The sequence below is a fragment of the Pinus tabuliformis genome, chromosome 9 (assembly GCF_031772625.1).
Source record: "Pinus tabuliformis cultivar Carrire ecotype Pingquan chromosome 9, CPIR1, whole genome shotgun sequence".
Classification (NCBI taxonomy): Eukaryota; Viridiplantae; Streptophyta; class Pinopsida; order Pinales; family Pinaceae; genus Pinus; species Pinus tabuliformis.
The window spans coordinates 1,646,241,572-1,646,258,462 of record NC_142307.1 but is presented as its reverse complement, the minus strand read 5'-3'; positions in this window follow the sequence as shown (position 1 = coordinate 1,646,258,462).

The window sequence follows — 16,891 nt, the reverse complement described above, 5'->3', positions numbered from 1 at the left end:
AAAAAGTGTAAAGTTCGTTTAGTGAAGAAGTCAAAATCTTCAATTAAGGTATGCTTGTTCTTAAAAAATTCTTGAACTATATAATTTGTAACCTATAGTAATGAAATAAATTTGTTTCTTTGTAACTTTTTTTTTGCTTCACATTCGAACAACAACCTCACCCAACTACAAAACTTACCAACACCTCATTCCTCATCCAACTTAGCTTTGAGGGTATTGCACAAAAAATATTAGAATAAATTTTATTTGCAAGGTCAAAAATCATATAAGATTATTGGGTAAAATGTGAAATTGAATAAAGCAACAATTTTTGTTATGTGAAATGTTGCATGAAATTAGAGTACTTAAAAAACAAAAATAATTCCTACAAAGGTTATGTAAATTGACATTATAGTTAAAATGTATTTGTGTGTAAGTATATTGATATGAGTTAAAATGATTTCATGTGAGGTAAACTTTGTCTAAATAAATTTGAATAAGTATTTCAAATATATAAAGAAAAAACTAATATTTACCAACTTAACTTGGATAAAAACAGAGAAGAAAGTTTCAAGGAATAATGCTTCCGGCCTGTGCTCCTCCTCCATGAGTCTCATTGCCTCTTTATTTATAAATAATTGATAGGCCTTCTCAGACCTTATCTGTTACAAAAGCATGCTTTCCATAGAATGATTTAAAGAGTAAAGCTTTAGTATAGTTTATCTAACAGTGATATAATTAGCATGTTTTATTCTCAATCCTACTCTATCTTAACCTAGGAAAACATGGAAATAGCTGGCTAAAGGACCCCAGTTCCTTGCCTGGAGATTTTTTTGGATTTTTGGAATATGTTTGAAGACTTTTTCCCTCTGAGTCACATGCTCCTGCATCAGACTCGTGAGGACAAAATTCTTCATGGGCTCCTGTCCATGAGCTCGTCTACATATTTGCCCAGTTTCTGTAGGACGTCTTCTGTAACCCATGTAGCTTCAACGATTGGCTGTCCCTTCCATTTTACCAAATAATGGAAGTAATCTCGTCCCCTTGTCTTCTTATGCACCTTCTTGTCCATAATTCTTTCTGGCTGTAAATTCCTGGCTGTGGGTAACCGTTTTTCCCAGTTAATTTTTGGAGTCTCCTGATCCTCTGATGTATCATCTGCAGTTTCATTCTCATACTTGTACAAGTCTGCAACATTAAAAATTGGTTATATTCCCACATCAGGTGGTAATTCAATCTCATAAGCATTTGCAGAGAATTTCCTCAGTATTTTGCACGGTCCAATTTTCTTGAATTTCAATTTATTATACTCCCTCTTTGGAAATCTCTCCTTTCTGAGATGTGCTAAAACCAAATCCCCAACTTCAAAGTTCACCTCTCTTCTCCTCATATCTGCTCTGGTTTTGTACTTGATGTTGCTATCCTGCAGCTGTTGCTTCACTTGTTCATGTATTTCCTGCATTTCTGAAGCAAAGTCTTCACCCTCTGCACTTCTCATTTCTTCTTTTCCCAAATTCCTTAATTCATATATTCCTCTTGGGTGCACCCAAAAACAATATGGAATGGACTCTGTCATGTGCTCATGAGTCGTTATATGCATACTCAACTTGTGCTAACACTTGATACCATTTCTTTGGATGTTCTGCAGTAAGGCTCCTCAAAAGATTGCCTAAACTTCTGTTCACAACTTCAGTCTATCCATCAGTTTGTGGATGATAGGCAGAACTGAAACTGAATTTACTTCCTAGCTCTTCCATAGTGTTCTCTAGAAATGTCTAATGAATTTTGAATCCCTATCTAAGACAATGCTTTTGGGAAACCCATGCAATCTTACAATCTCTTTAAAAAACAAATTAGCAATGCGAGAAGCATCACTAGTTTTATAACATGGAATAAAGTGTGCCATTTTTGAAAATCTATCCACTACAACAAAAATTGAATCATAACCTCTTTAAGTCTTTGGTAATCCCAACACAAAATCCATACTTACCATATCCCAAGGCCTATCTGGAATTGGTAATGGGATATGCAAATCTGTGTTTTGGCTCCTTCCTTTTGCATATTGGCAGACTTTACAATTTCTTACGTACTTCTCTACTTCCGATTTCATTTTTGGCCAGAAATAAAATCTGTTGAGATGTTCAAAAGTCTTCTCTACACCAAAATGTCCTGCAAGTCCTCCACTATGTTTCTCTTTGATTAAATTCTCTCTCATTGAATAGTTTGGTATGCACAACTGATTTTTCTTAAATAACAGTCCATCTTGTAGGAAATAATCCAACCACTTGCTCCTATCCGCTAAAACAAGATTTTTACAAGCCTCAAATGCCTCTTTAAAATCTGAATGAGTCTCATATAATTCGTTAAGAAAATCAAAACCCAACATTTGGATTTGACTCTCTTGAAGCAATACATTTCTCCTACTTAAGGCATCTGCAACTTTGTTTGACTGCCCAGTTATATGATTCAACACAAAATGGAAACCTTGAAGATATTCTACCCATTTAGCATGTTTCTGGCTGAGCTTTGGTTGCTGCATATAAACTGTAATGCATGTTTATCTGAATAAAGAATAAATTCTTTTGACATTAAATAATGCCTCCATTTCTTTAATGACTGCACAACTTCGTAGAACTCCTTATCATAAGAAGAATGCTTCTTTTTTGAATCATTTAGCTTTTCACTAAAATAAGCTATTGGTCTATCTTCTTGGCTTAAAACTCCTCCAATTGCTTCTCCACTCGCATCACACTTTACTTGAAAAGGTTTGTTAAAATCAGGAAGGACCAAAATAGGCCTTTCAATTATTTTCTTCTTTAACAACTGAAATTTTTTCTCTGCTTTAGCAGTCCATTTAAATGGTTGTTTGTCCTTCTTTATGTTCTCAATAATAGGCGTATTGATCTTACTAAAATTCTTAATGAATTTTCTGTAAAAACTAGCAAGACCGTGAAAACTACTTACCTCAAAAACAATCTTGGGTGAAGGCCACTCCATAATTTCCTTGATCTTCTCTGGATCCATGTTCAACCCTTCAGCAGAAATAACAAATCCCAAGTACACTAGCTCCTCCTTCATGAATGAACACTTCTTCAGATTCAGCAATAGTTTTTCTTGCTGTAGCTTCTGTAAGACATAATTTAAATGCCTCATGTGCTCCTCCTTGGCCCTGCTATAGACTAATATATCGTCCAAATATACTATTACAAACTTACCAATGAACTCTTTGAGAACTTCATTCATGAGTCTCATGAATGTACTTGGTGCATTTGACAACCCAAAAGGCATTACTCTCCATTCATATAGTCCCTCATTGGTCTTAAAAGCGGTTTTCCACTCATCCCCTTCTCTTATCCTTATCTGATGATACCCACTTTTAAGATCTGTTTTTGAAAAATATTTTGCTCCACTCAAGCAATCCATTAAATCTTCAATTTTAGGTAACAAAAATTTGTACCTGATTGTGATTTTATTGATGGCTCTCGAATTTGTACACATTCTCCAGCCTCCATCTTTCTTTGGGCTCAGTATTATTGGCACTGTGCAAGGACTCAAGCTTTCTCTGATCAGCCCCTTGTCAAGCAATTCTTGTACCTGTTTTTTAACTTCTTCATTTTCTGTAGGAGTCATTCTATACGCTACTTTGTTAGGTAGGCTTGCTCCAGGAATCAAATCTATATGATGACTGATTCTTCTAATGGGTGGTAATTCATTAGGAAAATCATCAACAATAATATCACAATATTTCTCCAACATTTCTTGAAGTTCAATGGGTAAATCAGAAACTTTATTAGAGGTCATTATTACCTTGGGCTTGCAAATTAGAGAAAATTTTACCTCATTTTCTTCAATCTGCTTCAAGTATTCCTTTCCTCCAAGTGATAGAGTTTTTGGATCAGTCTTCTGTCCTGGTACATCTTCTTCTTGCAGAGGCAACAACGTATGATTGACTCCATCTTTTCCAAACTTGTAGGTGTTTATTTTCCCATCATGTATGGCTCCTCTGTCATATTGCCAAGGTCTTCCAAGCAATATTTGACACACATCCATGGGCATCACATCACAAACAATTTTATCTTTATACTTGCCCACTTGAAATTCCACTTCACACTGTTCATTTACTAACATTTGATGTCCCTTTTGCAACCATGACACTTTTTAAGGTGTTGGATGCTTCATTGTCTTCAACTTCAATTTCTCCACTACTTTTGTAGAGACTAAATTGTCAGTGCTGCCATTATCAATGATCATTTGTCAACACTTCCCTTGAACTTTACACACTGTCCTGAATAAAGTCTTCCTTTGTGGCGGTTCGACCACCTCCTTTGTTGGCTTAAGTAGGACTTTATTAACTACCAAAGATTCTCCTCTTTCAGGTATATTTTATTCTTCTGCTACTACTGCCACCGGTGCTTCTCCCTCAACTGGAGCAACAATTGCATTCCTCTAATTTGTTTCTACATTCTTTGGGCACTCAAAAGCTCTGTGTCCCATCTTGTTACATCTGTAACATCTTATTTCTCTGCCTCTTCCTCTGCCTCCTCTTCCTCTAGAAAAACTCCCTTTGCCACTTGCATCACCTCCTGTGGGTGCATGCTGGGTTGAGTTGCTGCTAGCTCCATATTTAGGTGTTTTAGATCTTCCTCTACCACCTTGACTTCCCCTTCCTCTGAAAGTCCCTCTCCCTCTAGCAGACTACTTCCTCATGAGTTTTTCATTAGCCTTCAGTGCTATCTGATAAGCTTCCTCTACTGTTTTTGGAGACAGTAGACTTATCTCATCTTGAATGTCCATCCTGAGGCCATTCATATATCTAGCCACCTTCTCATCTATATCTTAGGCTTCTCCAGCCCTTATGCTCACCTTATAGAACTCTTTTGTGTATTCTTTTACTGTCAAAGATCTCTGTCTAAGATTTTGCATTTGTCTAAACAATGTTTGCTGATGATTGGAAAAAACTTACCTCTTAACTTTGTTACCATTGTACTCCAATTCTTGATTGGTTTCTTACCAAGTCTCTTCCTTTCTGCCTGCACACCATCCCACCAAAGTGCTACATGGCCTTTTAACTTGGTGATAGCAAACTTCACTTTCTTCTCATCTTCCATTTCTTCATAATCGAAGAATTTCTCCATGCCGTTAATCCATTCTATCAATTCTTCTAGATTCAGTCCTCCTTGGTATACCGATACCTCGGTCTTTGGCCTGGCTATGGATCTCAACACTGACTAAAAGAACCTCATCTCAGGAGTAATCTCTATAGCTTCCTCCTATGTAGTTTCAACCTCGATTTCGCTAACATCACCACCATCCAAGTTTTTGTCTGAAGTTAATGCATCCAATCTAGCTTGCATCTGTTGTACTACTTCCATTATTTCTGCATTTGCAATAGGCAGTCCTTTTCCACCACGTCCTCATCCTCTTCCAAATCTAAAAGCCATAGTGACTTTCCTTCTCCTGCTTCTGAGATTCAATCCAATGTCAGTTGGTGGCTCTAATACCACTAATGATGGGCTGGGTGTAGGCGTCAAGGATAATCTCTCAAATCGGTCCAATATTTACTTTATATTAGGGTCAATTTCTCTCCCTCCTTCTCTTCTCGTATCAGTCATCTATTTGACAGCTTCATGGGTTTCCTCCGATCGCCACTATCTCTTTCAGCAAATGCGATGGTCGCAATTGCTGTCGCGCCACTTATAACAACACTTAGTCCCTTCCGGATCGCGATGCGGTACTTGCGATGCGATGGTCGCAAATCGCTATCGCGAACTCAATAACAATAGTTGTTTCCTTCTGGATTGGTGATGTGATGTGTGCGATGTGATGGTCGCATAATCACAATCGGCGAACTCCACAATACCTTCACTTGGTTTGTTTGGATCAACGATGCGATGTTGTTTCGGACTAATACGGCGTGAACCAATTTCAATAAAGTCCAATAAGAATATATCAGAAAATTCCATGTGTACAAAGAGTCACCACAAAACTCTGTTAACCAACTCAGAAGTCTACATGCATCAAAGATAAGGAAACCATGATTCAAGAAAATTCCTTCTAGCATCACTTTAGAACAAGAGATGAATTCATAATTTATAATCCGCAATAAAACAATTGAATTGATGCACAAATACACAGATAAATCAACAGAAGACCATTAACTTGGATAAATAGAGAGAAGAAAGTTTCAAGGATTAATGCTTCCGGCATCTGCTCCTCCTCCCTGAGACTCTCGTTGCCTCTTTATTTATAAATAATTAATAGGCCTTCTTAGACCTTATTTGTTACAAAAGCATGCTTTCCATAGAATGATATAAAGCATGAAGCTTTAGTATAGTTTATCTAACAGAGATAAAATTAGCATGTTTTATTCTCAATCCTACTCTATCTTAACCTAGGAAAACATGGAAATAATTGGCTAAAGGACCCCAATCCCTTGCCTGTAGATTTTTTTGGATTTTTGGAATAAGTTTTAAGACTTTTTCCCTCTGAGTCACATGCTCCTGCATCAGACTACAAAACAAGGAGATCAATCATTGCAAAGGTTTGGTTGATGGTCACACATATTCTTCCTTTCTCTTAATAAAAATATATATAATTATAGGTGATGTGAAAATTGGATGTAGATTGGGTGGAAAAATCATGACTGTAATTGTGGTGATACATCGCTTATGGAAAGTGACATCAGGAAGGACCAAGAATGTATTTGTTGGGTGACATTGAGCATGGATTAATTTACCAACGACTGGGGACGGAATTTGGATTTCACTTTACGAGTCAATCAAATTCTTTTAACACTTTGAGCCTTTATACTTCCCATCAAGGAACATTTTGTTTAAATTTTTTCTCTTCCAAAATGATGTTTACATTATAAATTCACCCTTCACAAATAAAGATTAGATTAAAAAATCATTCTTCAATTTGTGGAGTGTTAAAACTATTGGCCTAGTCACTTCATGATTATGGATAGAGGGTTGGTAAATATTTCAATTTATAATGGAGTATAAATTGCACAAAATTTACAAAGGGTCTCAGTGTTTTAATCCACCTGCATTCACTTCAATCATCTACTTACGCCTTCTAATAGTTCTAAAAAATCTCAAACCTTTTGAGCTCCGTGATTTGATATATCTTCCTACTTCAATTTAATATATCTGCCTTCTTTACTAATCTACTTATTATTTTCTTCCTATTTGGGAGCTATCTCAAATGTTTATTAGATAGTTTCCATTTTTGTGGTGTTTTGAATTTTCAACCTTTTGTAGTTGAAGATAATTATTTAAGGGTGCAAGCACCATATCTCTAGACTGTTATAAGTGAACACATTCGTCCCCGCCCTCCTGGATTCTCAAAATAATGAGCATTGATGATATTTTAAAATTTAATTCCTATTTAATGATTTCATTATTTAAATGATTATTAGAAATATGAGTGCATAATATGGATGTATAATTTGCTTGACTTCAAATTATTTAAATATACAAGTTGTAGCCCATTATAATAAAAGAAGAAACAAAACGAAGTATAATTTAAATTTAAAAGAAAGTTACAATATTTTAGATAATTTAAAATAGTCTACATCGATCTTAAAACTGGATTTACCAAGCCTCTATAGTATCAAATATGTATAAGCGCAAATCTATTTTTTAGTGCAAAAATTGAGGAATGGTTTGTACCTGGAAATATTTGATCCCTCTTAGCACTTGATAGAGCTAGGTTTAAATCAAATATAAGTTGGTAAATATTAGAGTAAATTATAATGTAATATATTGCACTTTTTCTAATATATATTATTTAATGTTAAATTGGTTTATGATATATATATATATATATATATATATATATATATACACACACACCATACTTTTATCTCTCGACAATGTTAAATAGAAAAGAAAGGGGAAATGAAAATAAAGAGAAATGACGTCTTCATCATGATGATGTTTGAAATCAAAATCAGGAAGGTGAAGAAATGTTGTGATTGAGGGATGACTACAAAACAAGGAGATCAATCATTGCAAAGGTTTGGTCAATGGTCACACTTATTCTTCCTTTCTCTTAATAAAAATATATATAATTATAGGTGATGTGAAAATTGGATGCAGATTGGGTGGCAAAATCATGAATGTAATTATGGTGATACGTCGCTTATGGAAAGTGACATCAGGAAGGACCAAGAATGTATTTGTTGGGTGACATTGAGCATGGATTAATTTACCAACGACTAGGGACGGAATTTGGATTTCTCTTTACCAGTCAATCAAATTCTTTTAACACTTTGAGCCTTTATACTTCCCATCAAGGAACATTTTGTTTAAATTTTTTCTCTTCCAAAATGATGTTTACATTATAAATTCACCCTTCACAAATAAGGATTAGATTAAAAAATCACTCTTCAATTTGAGGAGTGTTAAAACTATTGGCCTAGTCACTTCATGATTATGGATACATGGTTGGTAAATATTTCAATTTAAAATGGAGTATAAATTCCACAAAATTTACAAAGGGTCTCAGCGTTTTAATCCACCCGCATTCACTTCAATCATCTACTTACGCCTTCTGATAGTTCTAAAAAATCTCAAACCTTTTGAGCTCCGTGATTTGATATATCTTCCTACTTCAATTTAATATATCTGCCTTCTTTAGTAATCTAGTTATTATTTTCTTCCTAATTGGGAGCTATCTCAAATGTTTATTAGATAGTTTCCATTTTTGTGGTCTTTTGAATTTTCAACTTTTTGTAGTTGAATATAATTATTTAAGGGTGCAATCACCATATCTCTGGACTGTTATAAGTGAACACATTCGTCCCCGCCCTCCTGGATTCTCAGTAGGAATTTAAAAGTTTCAGAGGTGGAAGGAAATGAATTAAGAATACCATGGGAATGTGAATATAAGGTTTTCGTTCGTTGTTAATTAGAGAAATTTTGAGGTCAAAAATAGGTCTCAAAACAAAAGTGTAAAACCAAAATTAGCTTTATAAGAACCAATATGATTCATCATGATGATGTCAACCATGGGGTATGATTCACCATTTTTGGAGTAAAAATGTAAAGAAAAAAAAACAACATCTACTTTTTCAACTGATATTTTCAACTTATCTCCCTACTGTTTTACTCAGATTCAAGTGGGAGCACTCATTGGATACAAAATTTAATTTCTCATCCAAGGAGTGCCGATATTTTATACTTTTGATGGACCTTGCTACAAAAAATTTGAGAAATACCTGTAAAACTTGATTGCAATCATTTTTACATGTATTTATAATTTTTTGTTTAGCAAGGTCCATCAAATGTATGAAACAAGGGTACTCTTTGGATGATGAACTACATTATGCAGATAGCGAGTGCTCCAGCTCGAAATTTGAGTAAACTGTAGGGAGATAACTTATAAATAAGAGTGGAAAACATATTTTTTTCTTTTTTCCCTCTAAAATGTGATGACGTAATCTAATATTATTTTATTATTTCCATTATTATTCAATGAATAATATTCTTTAGGAGACTGATTCTAGAACTCAAAATTTCTATAATGACTCTTCATTTTCTCACCAATAATCATCATATACTTTTTCTCATTGTAACTCACTCGCAAGTTGCGAGATTTGAGTACCTGTGATCCCCTTTCAAGCTTCCCATGTCCATAATGAAAATGAGGCACTTACTACATATTGACATAAGCAATGCGCTATTCAAAACTTTTCCTGGAGAACTATGCGATGTACACTCCTTGAAATACTTAGTGTTAAGAAACAATTCAGAAATGATCTCGCTTCTCAATTCAATAGAAATCTAACAAACCTCTAAGAAATAGATTTGACAAAAGCCTCCATGAAATAGATTTGACAAATGTTTCACCTTGCATATTCTTCCAAGTTCTTTTGGGAATCTTATTGGACTTGAATATTTATCATTGAGAGGTTGCCCCAATTCGACCATTTCTAATGAAGCATTTGAAAATATTAAGAACCTAAATCACTTAGGCCATAAAGGTAATGAAGCATCAAAAAAATTGGTTCTTCCTTTGGAATTGGGATCTTAATAGTTGGTTCATTAAAATTAAATAATGTAATTTCAATTTTGAAGGAAAAATTATATTATATTATATTTAATGGATAGAATGTTCACTAAGGAAGCTCTTCAGACTCCACAGAATCGCCATATGAATTGCATCCATAACATATTTACGACTAGTAACGATGAAAACCTACATATTTAGTTTCTTATAAAATACATGGAGGTTCTTATCCAAATCATGTCACAAGATTTGATATTGCTAACAATGATGTTGATTACAAAATAAGGTTCCCAATTTTAGCTCGTGAAATTCCTTTCCTTTTTCGTCATATTAATGTTCAGTTAGATACTTATCCTTGAAATGCTTTTGAAATTCTTTCCACATAACCTATTCTTCATCGATTTTTCTCATCGTTTTGATTTCTTCCTACCAAAGGGTAGCCTTAGCTCTTAAATGATAAACTGCCAAACGTTCTTTCCGTTTATTGGTGTAATCATAAATCTGAAAGTATTTTCTCATGTCAATTAAACAAGCTTCCATTGCCTCTTCAGGTTCCCCTTTAAAGAGTGACGGTTTAAACTTTTTGAATTGTCCTTGTAACTCAGATTTCTATCTTTTTGTCTTTCATTAGACAGAGACATTGTTTGAATGCCCTTCTTCATCTTCCCCATGTTTCTCAGTTGACTCAGCATTCTCTTCTCCATGCTGAGTCATTGGGTTTTTCTCTTGAACTTCAGCACTCGGGTCCGGATCTTGTTGGTTCTGTCGATTGGATAAAATTCTAAGAATTCTCTCATGTTCTAGTCATAGCCATTCATTGTCTGTTATTAAATTTTTCATCTCAACACACAGTTGCTAAATGGTTTAGAGTAGAACAACATTAGCTTGACGAGATTCCTCTCCCAGTCGTATGCAAATGTGAGGGTTGGCATTCACATTAGTTGTCTCTGGCGGGTTTTGTGGTCCTAGGCTCCTCTGCATTCTGACCCCTTTTGTGTTGATGCGGGTCTTTGTGTTCACATGCACACATACTTAGTTATTTTGATTAATGTCACATTTATTCATATATACATAATTCCACAAAGAGTCTCAGTGTATGAACCTGAGCTCTAATACCATTTGTAACACCATAAACAAATAATTTATGAAATATCTAAATAAAGAAATAAATAAAAATCAGTAATATTTAACACATAACAATGATTACATGATCCTTAGTGGCGCACTTATGGCTTGACTATTTATATTAAATACAACACAGTTCATGATATATATGCTGGCTTGCAATTACTTTTCGCATGGCTCCCAACTGGTGTAGTCGTCCATGATCGAACCTTGGTTAAATGTTTCTTGTACTTTAGTACATGGGGAATACCCATGGTTGATCTCGCTGCATGTATCCATCAGAGGGTTGGGCTCACTTGTGACACCTGGCCTGATTTACTCCCATTGATCTTTGATGGGAAATCTGATGGTGGGGAGGGTTTAGGGTTTAACCATCTAACCAACTCCCCGCGTTTGGCCGGTTGTGGAGTCATTTGCTATTGGCCGCTTTTTGTTTTTCGTTATTCTACAACAAGGTTGGCCTTTCAGTGGTTTTAGGTCGGCTAATGACCATTTCAGTTGTGTGCAATGGAGATTTTAGTTAGCCCCACACCAGAAGGTATCCTAAACTACTTGACCGTATGCTCTTTCAACTTTCTACACTATTTGAGTTTTGGATTTGCTTCGGTCTCTCATCTGGTGGAGTGTTTAACTGGCTGCTTCCACCGTCTAGGGGTGGCTCGATGGTTTTCTGGTTCTGCGGAAGGTAGCCAGGTCTGAAGTTGATTACCAGAAGGTAAGCACACAATTTTCTTATTGTTCATATCTTCCATAGATTTATTCTAACATTTCCATGCAGATTTAGGTTTCCAAATTTGGCTAACTGATAAATTTTACTGGAATGAAGGCGGAAAGGCATCTGCTGGAATCCTCTAGTCTCAGGTATGGTCGCCACCTTCTCGGCATCTTTTTTATTTTTTCACTAGCAGGTTTACCTTCTTAATGGATTCTATGGTCACTGGTACATGATTGCAAGTATCCCACTATAGTCGACAAGCTATTCGCATGGTTAAGACAACATAATTTATGCTTTTAAGAGCTTATGATTCTCCTTGGGTGTTTACAGGTCAGAAAAATCATCTCTAGTTCGTAAATGTTTAATAGTTATATGGTAATTTTTACTATGGAAGAAATGTTTTCTAGGCAGAGGCTTTACGCCGAAACTTGTTGAGCTAGACCTTTATTTGGATGTCTATGTACATTGGTTATGTTTTGCGCACCGCAGTAGCATGGGTTTTGAACTGTTGTTATGAGTTTCGACTGCGGGTTTACCTGGGTATTTTCTCTAAAAGAAACTAAATGTTGAAGAGTAGACATCTATTTAAAAATTATTCGAGAGTTGGGTTATTTCATGATTGTGACATTTTCAGGCCAAAGAGCCAATTCTGCTGCTACAGCTTAATTTAAGTTTTTAAAATTACAGTCTATATATGTTCAATCCTTTGCATTTAAAAGAATGAATTTTATGTTTCCCTCTACTCGTATATATTCATTACTGTCTGATTCTTGTAGCCTATAATGATGGGTAGGTTCTTTTCTGTTTCTCTTCTTTTAAAAGAGTAAAAATTTGAATGAACAAACAATGATTTCTTACATATTTAACTTATTTCTCCTTCTTGCTATTATCTATTCAAGATTCCGACCCTGTTCTTATAGATGTTATTTTTACAGTTTCAAGGATACATGTGCATCTGTTTGTTACAGTGAAATAGCTCTATCATGCATTGCTTATGAAATTTACTTTCTATTCTTTGGAATATAGGTAATTCAATTCTATGTTTTGTTCCAAACACACTTTTATGAAACTTTTCTCCTTAATTTATTCCGTTAGTCAAACGAGTAATTTTTCATATTCAATCATTAATTCCTAAATATAAATCCGAGTGACTTACCTGTTTAATACTTGCAAACATAAAAACTCTGATCCTGTCTGGAAAGTCTCTCCTCCCAGCGGCGAGCCTGGCAATCACGTCCAGACTCTCCCCCGAGCACTTTCTTCTCTTCACAATTAAGATCAGTCAAGCTACAGTCGGTACCTTGGGCCTCATGACTCATTGTCTAGCCTCAAGTCCTACTGTCTGCGAGTTTTCTCTCACTGGTTGATTTCACCCAGCTCCACGATATCCTCTGTGGACTCTTTCCCCATCTATAGATGGGTAAGTGTCTCTTTGTAATTGTTTCTTTTAGCTATTGCAAACAATTTTTATTTAGTAACCACAGTGACTGTTTCTGCATTGAGGTGTTACAATGCATTTTTTTTAGTTTTTATCCAAAAACATATCTAGATGTTATTTTTCTTTAACATAGTAAATTATTTTATATAAACATAGTAAATTCTTGTTAATGTTTGGTTTAATAGTAACTTTACAATTAAATTATTATTATTATTATTATAAAATATAAAATTCTATTGAAAATTCTAAATATATATAAAAAACATAAAAGAAATTAATAAATTAAAAAAAAAATCTAAATCATTTATCTAAATAAATTAACTTAAGTGAATACTATAAAGAAAAAACATATAGTTATTTATTTTATATTACATTGATTTTTCCAATTAAAAATTTAAAAACCATCTCAATTTTTAATTATCATATACATTACTCAATAAAATATAAATGACAAATAATATAATATAATATATTATATAAATATTAATATATATATATATCTCGAAAAACGAACAAATCTAAATAGTAATTTTACATTTAACTACATAAAGTTTTGGTTCAACTATTTACTATGATCACACATATCTGAGCTTGTGGAATTACGTGCTTGTAGATTTACATCATATCACATATATATTAATATATATTATATTAATAGTAAAACAATTATATCTCTATTAATATAGTTACATAGACTAAGTTGCGTACGTAGAAAGTAGGTCGAGTATGCAAGATTAAATAAACGTACCAAAATTAAAACCCCAAACCTCTCCTGTCATTGTATAACTTTGAATAATTATAATTCTAATAAAAAATTATATGAAATATTTTATAATTGTTATTTAAAATATAGTTAATTCATAATATTTAATAATGTTTATTTCATAATTATAAACTACATGTCATTTTTACTTTCTTTTTTACAAATGTATATTTTATAAAAGAAAAAAATTAATACCATCCTAAAATAAACTCTATAAAAATCGTTTCTGAAATATTCATTTAATATGATAATTTCTTTATAAAAAAGTTTAAGACAAAATCTAAAAAAATTACCAACAAGTTGCAATATAAACCTGCTTACGGGCACGTATAATAACACCACGGTCCCATCACTCCCATATTATCATTGCCAAGATGTCGCAAGGTTTCTATTGTTTCATATTTTAATTAAAATTAAGTTCTACAACTTATTATGATGAAATATATTATCATACTTTGTGAATAATAAGTTTGTTGGTCAGTTGGTTATATAAAAGATTCTTTAAAAAAAAAAATGCCTCCAATTTCAAGGATCGCGTAGAAAAACAAAACCGTCGATTCATTGAAAAAGCGATATTGAAAACGAGTCGCACGATTTCCACGCATGGACATGATTGATCGACTCTGCAAGAAAAATGATTCAACAAGCTCATGTGAATGGTTAGAGGACAGGCAATAAATGGTGTAGCTAAACTTGCAACCCTGATTCATTTTGTTACTGTAACCCTGCCTCATGTTCCACCATTCTGCCACCATGTTTAGGGTGAGGAATCGCAGAGCTACTCTGCATAGTTTATGGAAAAACCCCAAACTCACACCCTTGTTTCGTTTTCCCTAGGCTACTCTATAGATGCCATTGTATCTCTCTCTATCATAGTCAACCGCTTACACATATCTTCTGTATATACACTTATCTACCGTATATGTGTAATTTTCTTATATGTGTATATCTTCCGTATATGCATGTCTTTTATATATGTGAATCTACACATATCTTCCATATATGCACAATTTCTGTATATGTGCAATTTATGTATATGTAATTTGCGCATATATGATGAAGATACATAAATGACATGCATATATGGAAGATATGCACATATAAGAAAGTTAAGGATATACAGAAGATCTGCACATATCTTCCATATATGCACAATTTCTGTATATGCACAATTTTTGTATATGAAAATTGCGCATATATGGAAATTGTGCATATACCGAAGATATATGCATATCTTCCGTATATACATAACTTTCTTATATGTGTACATTTCCGTATACGTGGAATTTCTGTATATGGAAGTTGCGCATATACTGTAGATTCACATATATAAAAGACATGCATATACGAAAAATATACACATATAAGAAAGTTACGCATATATGAAAGATATGTGCTAGTACTGGTGTTGCACTGATTTTCTCTTTTAAGGTGTCGAAGGTTTTCTGTTGTTTTCCTCCCCACTTAAACACCTGTTTCAATCCTATTAAAGCATATAATGGAGCTACAATCAAAGAAAAGTTAGCAATAAACTTTCTCCAGTATTGTGTTGCTCCTAGGAAACTCCTAACCTATGTAGCAGATTTGGGTTTAGGTCAGTTCACAATGACTTCAACCTTAAAGGGATCTATCTTTCAATTCACTACCCCCTACAACATAACCCAAATAATTTAAATATATTCTGCCAAATTCACATTTTGATAGTTTTACATAGAGATTTTCTCTTTATAAAACATCTAAAGTCTGCTTTATATGCTTTACATGGTCTTCCGATGTCTTACTAAAAACAAGAATTTCATCTAGATAAAAAATTACAAAATCATCAATAAAAGGTCTTAGTACATCATTCATGATTCTCATAAATGTAGCAGAAGCATTAGTTAAGCCAAAAGGCATAACCAACCATTCATAAAGTCCTTGCTTCATCTTGAAAGCAACCTTCCATGCATCTTGTTCTGCAACTCTGGTCTGATGATAGCCACTTCGTAAATCTAACTTAGAAAAGTAAACTGCTTCTTTTAATTGATCTAACAAATCATCAATATGAGGAAGAGTATAACGATTTTTTATCGTTATTTTATTTAGTGCTCTATAATCAATGCACATTGAATCTCCATGAACCATCTTTCTTTCCCACCAACACAATTGGAGATCCACGTGGTGATGTGCGTGGTCGTATAAACCTTTTCTCGAGAAACTCATGTACCTGCTTCTTTATCTCTACATTCTCTAAAGCTAACAACCTATAGATTCCAATGTTAGGTAATGGAACATCTTGCTGCAAATAAATATCATGTTCTATATTTCGCTTGGGCGGCAGACCTTTAGGTTCTTGAAATAGAACATCATAATCTAAAAAAACTTTAACTAAATCAGCTTTCTGTTTAGAATGATAACCTTCAAATGCATTGGATTTTTCAGGATCCTTTGCCTTTACAACGATTAGTAAAAATTGCTTACTTGAATTCACAATTTTTTTCATCTATCTTGGGTTTATGAGAGAATAGTTACCCTTGAGTTTATGAGCTCTTACAATATATTCTATTCCATATTTAGTGAGTTGATACTTATTTTCAGCTCTATAGAAAACAGATTTCCTATCATACAAGTATGGACTTCCCAAAACAATATCAGATATATCCAATGGAACTATATCTAACTAAACCTCATCTACAAATGTTGATCCAATAGAAAACCTAAGTTTACATTGTCTCATTACTTGTAGCTTTTTTCTATCACACACCCAACCTAATGGATATGGCTTCTCATGAGGTTTTGTTTGTAATCCCAACTTGTTTACAGTTGTTTTAGAAATCAAATTTACTTGTGATCCACTATCAAATAAAGTATCAATCTT